Source organism: Electrophorus electricus, chromosome 18 (assembly GCF_041902795.1).
Source record: "Electrophorus electricus isolate QZ-2024a chromosome 18, ASM4190279v1, whole genome shotgun sequence".
Lineage (NCBI taxonomy): Eukaryota > Metazoa > Chordata > Actinopteri > Gymnotiformes > Gymnotidae > Electrophorus > Electrophorus electricus.
Window position 1 is genome coordinate 2,763,674 of NC_137514.1, and position 8,837 is coordinate 2,772,510.

Sequence of the window (8,837 nt, forward strand, 5' to 3'; positions counted from 1 at the left end):
CAGTGTCAGGGTCATCACCTCTCTGTCCTGGGTTTGAGCCCCATTACAGTGACATTGTAATCATCCCATTTAAGATCACACCCCTCAAACACATGTTGCAGCACTGATGATCAGTGCTACAATGGTGTTATAACATCTCCCAGGGAATTTCATACAGTGACATGCAGAACAAACCAAACCAAGACTAAAACACAGTAGAGAAAAAGGGGAAGGATGAATTGAAACAAAATGAACAACTTCAATATGAAGCTGTTGCTGACATGGATGTTTGTCATGTCTTTCAGATACAGGACAGTCCAAGGATGTGGTCTCTAGATCAGTGACTGCATGTGCGGAAGGAGGAGTCACCATCAAGTGCAGATATGAGGATGAATACAAAACCAAACTGAAATCTTTCTGTAAGAATGTAACAGATCAGTCATGTTTAGATCAAATAACAACAAATCAAAACAGTACGTGGACTCATAAAGACAGATTCTCAATTCATGATAATAGAAGTGCAGGATTCTTCAGTGTGTTTATCAGAGAGCTGAGTGTAAATGACACTGGAACATACCAGTGTGCTGTTAATGTATCTGATCAACTGCACGCCTACACTGAAGTGAAGCTCAATGTAACAGCAGGTTAGTAGCATGTAACATACAGTTTTGCCAAAATCACTTCATCAATTAAAGCTTTCAGAAATAATAACAATTTTGCCAAACTGTACTTTTGTAAATCACCCTCGATAAGGGCATCTGCTAAATGCTGAAAATATAAATGTATACAGGTTAAGATAAACTTGATACTTTCATACGTTTGTAGCTGTAAGGGAAGTGAGGCTGATGCAGATCTGATCTCTGAAGCGTTCCTAAAGTGGCATATTTCCCTTTTATTAACATAGCAAATTCTAGAACATTAGAAACATTAAGAACTATTAATGAATGCAAACGTTTTGACCTGAATGTGTATGATTGACAGACTCATGCTGTGGTAAGACCATCAATGCCTATGTAGGAGAAACTGTGAACATCAGCTGCCATTACCCAGAATCCCACAGGAGTGAACCCAAGCTTTTCTGCAAGAGAGTGGACACTGGTGGCTGTAATTATATAGGATCGGTCAGCAAAACAGGAAAACCAGAAACTAAAAAAAACATCTCACTGTATTATGACAGAGAAAAGCAAAACCTGACTGTGACTATCAGATATGTCACGGTTCAGGACTCTGGTGAATACTGGTGTGGAACTACATCAGACTGGACAACTGATCGTGGATTCAAGATTTATAGTACACAGATCTACCTGAGAGTTATAGGTGAGTAAATAACAAGAACTGTGTAATGCTTTATTGTTTTGACAATGCAGAGGCAACATCTATACATCATTCTAAATTACTTAATTAAAAAACTATTTTAGCAAATCCTAGAGAGTCCAGAATCAGTTGATGCTGTTTAGATGACAGGAACTAAAGCAATGTTTTTATCCTTGGGTAGTAAAGGCTGTAAAGTAGTCTAGTGCCTGTAGGTAGCCAAGGCTGTAGTCTAGTGTCTGTAGGTTACCTGGAGACTGTAAAATAGTCTAGTGTCTATAGGTAGACAAGGCTGTAAATTTGACTAGTGTCTGTTTGTAGCCAAGTGTCTTTTGTGTGTTTTATTTGTTCACTGCCCTCCCAACCCATATGACTGATACAACAATATTATAACTGTCTAAATTAGTAGAGTCTGAATTAGCTGTTGAACATTGTTACACTTCCCATCTAATTTACAGCACTAAATTTGTTTTCAAATTTACAACCATTAGCACCAAAATGCAGAGTTTAAAAGCAACCAAATCCACAATATCTGAAGCAACTGTGGATTTCTTTGCCATGTATGAAATTAAAACATGCCACAGACACACTGGACACGTGTCACTGTCAACAGTCTATATCAATAACATTATAATAATCTGTCACCCCTGTGTTTATTTTTCTATTTAACCAGAGAGTCCAGTTTCAGCCTCATCACCACATTCATCATCACACATCAGTCCACAGTTCACCAAACCAACCATATCCTCAGGAGCTTCCTCTCCTGATACAGGTGCTGACACACAGTGGACTGTACAGCATGGAGTGAAACTACTCACACACTGTCAGCTTCATCACACACTTCTGAATGTTCAGGATAAAGGTTAACTTTGATTGGTTCAGTAATTATGACTCTGTGTCCTCTCCAGGATTTCCATATTCCACTATGATCAGTGTTGCGTGTGTGAGTCTGGTGCTGCTTCTAATGGGAACCTCATTCCTCATAGTGACTCTCAGAAAGAGAAGCAGAAAGGGGCAGGGTATTACCACACACGCGCACACACACACACACACACACCCTTCAAAAATGATCACATAAAACAATACTTATCAATCAACATTGTCATGAGGATAACACATTCAGATCTGTATGTGCAGATGTGAGTGCAGCATGTATCTGTGCCGTAAGCATTGTAGATTAAACACATTTATTAGTCATGAACAGAACTGACTAGACCGCAGAGCTGCCTGCTGCTGCCCTCTGCTGGCTAGAAATGGACATGCATGAGCACTGTTAGAATATGGACTAAAGACAATAAACTAATGCCTAAGTATTCTACTGTTTATTTGCATTTGAAGAGTACCTACTCAGATTAATGTGAATATCTGTGAGTATTTAACTGTTAAATGTGAACAATACCATGTATCCGTTTAGTATGTGATTACAATTTATTCATTTGTGATTAATGTCAAGAATCAGCATCATCCAAGTGTCAGTCCCTCCAAGACTCCTCACACGACCACTGGGTGAGTCATGAGTTTATCAAACATCTATGGGGTCAGTCATGAGTGTATTACACATCCATAAGGTGAGTCATGATTGTAGGTCATTAGCAGGCCACTACTGGAACAGGTGCACTACATCTGTAATAGAATTGTAATACTCTACACATGTAGTAAAATTATAATACACTTGGGATGCAGCCCTCTGGAACCACCATAATGTTTACACCTGCTACTCATGACACCACCCAATGTTCAAACTGGGCAGTCCAGGGAAACTATAGACAAATATTCCATTAATATGACCCCAAAATACATTTTTGTACCTCACTTGAATGCAAAGAGTTGTAGACAAACAAAAAAAACAAACATTCAATCTCATTCATAGACACTGCTGTTAAGGTCACAACATTTTTTTCTCTTTACTCAGGTTCCACTTTCTGACTGTGACAGTGAGATCAAAGACACCAGAAGCCATTTTGTCTCAGACACTGGAGCTCCTACAGTCCACTCTACTGTCAATCTACCCACAAACCCCTCTGATCCCTCCCTAGCTGTTTATGCCCAAACCCAGTTACCCACAAACCCCTGTGATTTTACACACACTGTTTCGGCTAATGCTATAATTCTCTCTGAGAATTCCTCAGTGTGTGACACACAACAGTCAGCAAGGACGTCTGATGAAGCTCTAATTTATACAACAGTGAAGTTTTATAAGAATGCAAACAGTTCTAATGATGCTGTTACCAAGGAGACCTTCAAGAAGGAGGAGGACACATGTGACTATGCTTCTGTCAAACATGTCACTTGATCAGGCTAGTTTAGCAGTTTATGCTTTTATTTACATCCATTTTACCAAACATAGATTGTATAACTTTCCCTTTCTCTCAAAGGATCTTCCACTTGTATATGTTCATTTGCACAGGTGTTTTGTTTTCTCATGTTCAGGCTGGTGGGTGAAAGACCAAAGGTTGCCATAGCTTACTTCAAAATGTAAAAATTGACAGATAAAAATGGTGGTGTTCCTTAAATAGAGGGATTTTACATGCTGATTTTACATGGAACAGAAGGCAAACCTTTGTTTTATTGTGTTCTAACAAAACCTCTTTTGTTTTCTTGTGTTCATTCTATGAATAAATGTCAAAGCACTTGTGTAAGTTGCTCTAGATGCCAAAAGCCGTAAATGTAAAATTTACATGTTCAGTTTACTTGAGAGTATTTTACTACAACTTTGCTTATACTGAAACCTCTCAACATCTCTTTACTGAGAGGTTTGAATCTCTCTCTCTCTCTCTCTCTGTCTCTCTCTCAATAAAATTTGGACTTTTTTTTTTCCTGGTTCATTACATTAAAATATAGACAAAGCATAGAGATAAATGGAGACAGAGAAATGCAGTAAGCTCCAGGAGCTCTGACATGTGTACGAAGTGACTTGGTGTGGTGATCTAACGTGTGTCGGTCCGAGTGCAGCAGGGCGTGAGACTTCCTCGACAGGGACGAACATTTAATAACATAAACGACAGCGGCACTCACGTATTACAAACGATAGACATGAACAAGAAACGATTGACATTAAACAAAAACATAAATACGTTACATTCAGACATTAAATCTACAATGACCAACCACCACAGGACGCCTACTCCCTTGGCCAAGAACGGACTTCCTAGCAGGAGGTGTGTGGACACCCCCTGCACTGCCGCCTGGATCCCAGGATATTGGGGAGAGGACCATGATCGCTGTCCGTGTCTTCTCCGGAGGTAGAGTGGAACACCCCCAGGAATTTCTTGGGGGGAGGGGCTAAGGCTGTGGAGCCTGGGCCAAGGAGGATCGAGGGGCACCACGACGACCAGAAAGAGGGCGGTCGCGTGGAGCCAGCGGGACCTCCTAAGCCCCTTAGGGGGAGGGGTCATTCACCTATGTGGTGCTTGTGCTAGGTGGTATTAATGATGGTTAGATAAACCCTGTTGATCTCCTCAGCTGTTCCCACATGGTAGAGACTTGCAGCCAGAAACAGTGCAGTTCTAAGAACAGACTATGTGACAGTCAATCTTGATGAATGGCCAGTTGAGTCTATAGGCTGAGCTCAGTGATGTCGTGATGACATCTCTCCAGCTCCATATACAAAATGTCTGTAAAAGAAAGTCACATTTAATTGTTACATATCTTATTATATGTGTATATTTCATATTATAGTGATTTAGTGTCTTTAATAGTACAATAGTATTTTAGTGTAATGTGGCTTAAACCCAGGACACATAGGTGATGACCCCCACACTGTGCTGGGTGAGCTACCACACTTTAATGACGGTGAGCCAATGTGAAAACAGTTAGATCTTAGAATAGGTTAAACAAGAGAAATAATCAAATCCCAGCCATTTTGTTGCGATGCAACAAGCTCCCGCTAGACTATGGCAGCCATAAAATAACCTGCCCGTATATCGCACTTCAAAGGAATGGAAGACAACAAAATGGGAGGAAAAACTAAACACCATACTGAGTGCAAAAAAAAAAGGATGCCGCGGGAAGAATGGCAGCCCTGATGCACTGGGGAAAACCAAACTCTGAAACTTCCCAAACAAAACCAGAAAACAAGGAGGAACTTTAGTTGCTAAGGGGAGCCTTGGGAGAGAACCAGACTCGAGAGGGGAAAACTGGAGAAGGGAGGGGATGTGTAAAAACACAGACCCCTTCGCAGAGCAGAAAAGGGATGTAGCACAAGGGCTCACAGACCTCAATACCCAGAGTTACCAGCTAGGCGCTTGGCTCACAACTTTAGCAAAGACCCAACACAGAGTGATTGCAATACTGGGCTTACAAAGATCTAGCCCATCTGTTGGGCATCAAGCCTGATTAGGCATGTGTCTGACTTGAGGCCTCCATCTGGTGGCCGGAGGGGGCCTCAGCCTGGTTACAACCTGGTTACACATAGTGTCTTTAATAGCGTACAAAATTCTTAATAGTGTCTTTAATATTTTACTATTAGTCTTTAATAGTGTCTTAGTGGGTAGACAAGCCCTCACACCCCTTCCACACAATCAAATAGCAAATATAAGTGCACACGCACGCACGCACGCACGCGCACACACGCACACGCACGGACGCACACACACACACAGACAGACAGAAAGAACTCCATTGAATGTTTTGCTGTCCCAGCAGAGTCAATTCCACCAAGTGCAATGGAGGCCAATACTGAAGTGATAAGTCCCTCATTCATAGTGTTACATTTCCTTTTTCTCTGTACTGTGATGGACAGACTTTAATGAGAACTAAAGACAAATACACTGATGCTAATGAGTGGTAGAAATCTGTACATCTCAGTTAAACTTGGTTTCAAACCAGGGTGCCACACTGATTTTAAAGCAGTTCACTTCTCCACTGGGACGGACACCTGTAGGTTCTTCTACTTGGAAAAATAAAGTCAGGAAGTTGCACACCATGGGTACAAAACACCAAATCAACAGCCAGTGAAAAGAAAATGAGAAACATAACTAACAGAAAAATGTTTTTAAATCTATTTAAAAATTTTAAAACAATGAAAGTTTGAGTTTTGTGCACATTAAATTTGGGCTAGGATTTTAAAGTAATGCTCATGAAGATTAATATATTTTGTAATACAGTAGCCGATAACCTGAATTCTCATTTCAGCAGTATTCACACCTGCTGTCTGAATGAGACCCATGTGACAGAAGATTGTGGCATCACATACATTACAGTAGAACTTCAGTGGTGCCTTCTACTGTAATGTAGAAAACAGTAGAAGAAAAACAGAAGAAAATGACAGAAGAAATAAGTGACATGAAGAAAACTAACCTGAAGAAAATACAGTAAAGTGAACAGTGATGTGAAGAAAACTGACCTGAATAAAAAACAGTAAAGTGAACAGTGATGTGAAGAAAACTGACCTGAAGAAAATGCAGTGCAGCCTGAAATCACCAGTCACATACAGACAATACAGTTCAGAATGTTTGAGCAGGAACAGATCAACAGACTATGCACACAACGGAATATCAGAAATTATCTCTAATTTTTTAGTCAGGATATTATAGATTCTAACTTGAAGTGCATAACTATTAAAGATTATCCTTACTCTGAGGGAACTCTGAGACACAGAAGCAGAGCACAGAAGTGACCACTTTTGGTTTCTGTATGACACAGGTGGCTGGCCATCCAGCAGGAAGGACACGCCCACTTCAGCTCAGGATCACAGCACACAGCTGCTCCGCTCCCAATCGCCTTCATATTAGTCATACTCACCTGTTTCACATTCCAAACCCTCGATGTTTAAACCCACAGGTCCCGGAAGGCACCGCTGCACATTAATGGTCCTATGACTGACGTATACGACGGAGCTTCACGTTGCCTCATAGGTTATATTCTTGTTTTTGTTCTACACTACGTGTATACGCTATGGACAATAAAGAGCACTTCCTAGCAGCCTCGTCTCTCGCTCCATCTGTGTTGCCACCGTCACACTGTAGAAATGAATAAGCCAATACAAAGTAAGTGAGCAGCTCACCACTTACTGTGAACATATTGAAATTATTAATATAAACATTTTATTACCGTTAAAAAAATTGTGCGACACTGATAAAAACTTTATTTGTGGCACTGTTGGTATGGCAGCAGGGTAGGTGACACACAAGATCATGTTGTTGTACAAAGAACTATGTTGTGACTGTATGTACTTCTTTGGCTGTAGTGACTGTGGAAATGTATCAGACACAAGGTAGTAGTTAAGAGCAACTATGCTGTATATTCTTAATACAAGAGATAATTAAATATGTTAAGTTAAAGAGGTTAAAACCATGAAAATGTTTCTTTATGCCATTCTCCTTGCCAACTGAGCTTTACACAAGAAACAACCCTTCATGAAGGGTGTGAAGGTGTCCAAGGACTTGTGCCTTTGTCCACCATGTCATTTGGGAGGCGAGAGAGGTAGGAGAGAGACAAGCTTTAGATGCCATTCTATTTCTCAACGCCCTCAAAAAAAGAAATAAAAGAGGCGCTGGGGATGAGAGCTGGAAGGACAAGTCACCAGTGTGCTGCCCTGTCTGTTAGCTGCAGCACTGTCAGTGGTACGGGGGCAGAGAAACAGCAGCATGTTTGTGTGGATTCTGCCTGGATCATTTGAATGCTTCCAGGAACCACGATACATTCAATCAACCAATCAATTATTTACAAGAAGATAAGGCCAGCCAGCCTGTGTTTGTCACTGAGCCTGTGCTTTTCTGAGCAAGAAAGTCTGTACTGCCATTTAGAGCACAACGCGAGTAAGTTACAATGATCACCGTGGTAGAAATACATGATTTATTAGAAGCAGAGGTGATTCTAGGATTAAAGATTTAGGGGTGCAAAGCACTCAATGAGACCAGCACCCCCATCTTACACACACACACACACACACACACACACACACACACACACACACACACACACACACACACACACACACACACACACACACCTGTACATCATTCCCTCACCTGTGAAGGAAGAACATCTGACTTTTTGGCTGTTCTGTACAGCCACCACACCACAGACACACAGACTGTAACTGGTACTGCTGTGTGCATGAGCGTATGTGATCAGTGCAGCTACTGCACGGCTTCTGGGAGAACAGGGTGGGGGAAGAGTAGGAGAGAGAAAGTGGATCGTATAAATCATGATTGAAGGGACGATTGCTTTATTTTCATTGTTAATATATTATGTTTAAACCATATGCCTTCTACGGTTTTAACATTTTTTCAGAGACAAACTTCTGATCTACTTAAAGCCCACCTAAACAGAGCATGACTGTTAAATAAAGAAGACTGTAAATTTCCTCCTGAGAAACTAGTATATCACTACAAACATCTGAGCACATAAAACTGTGAGAATGACTGAGAATATCACATAAAGCTGATGTCTGAGCTCCCAATCTATAATTGTATGCAGTGTCCACTTGAGGTCTTTTCTTTGGAATAACTGCAGCTGAGGTTTATGGCTCTTCTTACATGCCAGACTTTGTAATGGACTTTCCACAGCATGAAGGTCAATTATGAACAATCTGATAAATATCC

The 8,837-nt window shown here is 40.9% G+C and overlaps 2 long non-coding RNA genes across 2 annotated transcripts; both read left to right on the plus strand.

Annotated features, from left to right (window-relative positions):
* The first annotated feature begins 285 nt into the window (after positions 1 to 285).
* On the plus strand, positions 286 to 2,056 carry LOC145652069 (uncharacterized). Its single transcript, XR_014118265.1, has 3 exons — positions 286 to 623; positions 961 to 1,296; positions 1,964 to 2,056. It is a non-coding gene; the product is annotated as an uncharacterized LOC145652069 (long non-coding RNA).
* A 492-nt stretch (positions 2,057 to 2,548) lies between these two features.
* Positions 2,549 to 3,929, plus strand: LOC145652075 (uncharacterized). The gene is made up of 2 exons (XR_014118272.1): positions 2,549 to 2,796; positions 3,203 to 3,929. It is a non-coding gene; the product is annotated as an uncharacterized LOC145652075 (long non-coding RNA).
* Positions 3,930 to 8,837: the final 4,908 nt, after the last annotated feature.